General features: G+C 50.3%; 1 protein-coding gene across 1 annotated transcript in view; it reads right to left on the bottom strand.

The window, feature by feature from the left end:
* Nucleotides 1-463, bottom strand: part of GPATCH3 (G patch domain containing 3) — an 11,502-nt gene that overhangs the window by 6,609 nt on the left and 4,430 nt on the right. The window lies entirely within an intron of this gene.

Genomic DNA, 463 nt, shown 5'->3' with positions numbered 1-463 from the left:
TCTCCTGCCTCAGCCTCCTGAGTAGCTGGGACTACAGGCGCCCGCCACCTTGCCTGGCTAGTTTTTTGTATTTTTTAGTAGAGACAGGGTTTCACTGTGTTAGCTAGGATGGTCTCGATCTCTTGACCTCGTGATCCGCCCGTCTCGGCCTCCCAGAGTGCTGGGATTACAGGCTTGAGCCACCGCGCCTGGCCCACCTTACTGATTTTATGGATGTGCAACCAAGTCTGGGGAAAGGAACCAAAGAAATGTCTATGTCACTAATAAAGTGAGAGTGGAGGCTACTGTTCAATCTGCTGCCTCGAGGTCCGAAAATAGAGATGACTGCTCAGTCACATCATGACAGCACGCAGAGGTTAGGGAAGAAGCAAGAACTGGGCTCACATCCTAGTTCGACCTCTATTTCCTGAGATGATCATAGACAAGTCACTGCACACGTCTTGGTCAGCACATTTTCATCTCT

Source organism: Colobus angolensis, unplaced genomic scaffold, assembly GCF_000951035.1.
Source record: "Colobus angolensis palliatus isolate OR3802 unplaced genomic scaffold, Cang.pa_1.0 Scaffold4, whole genome shotgun sequence".
NCBI lineage: Eukaryota > Metazoa > Chordata > Mammalia > Primates > Cercopithecidae > Colobus > Colobus angolensis.
The sequence above is the reverse complement of the archived record's forward strand: the minus strand, read 5'-3'. Positions and strand labels throughout refer to the sequence as shown.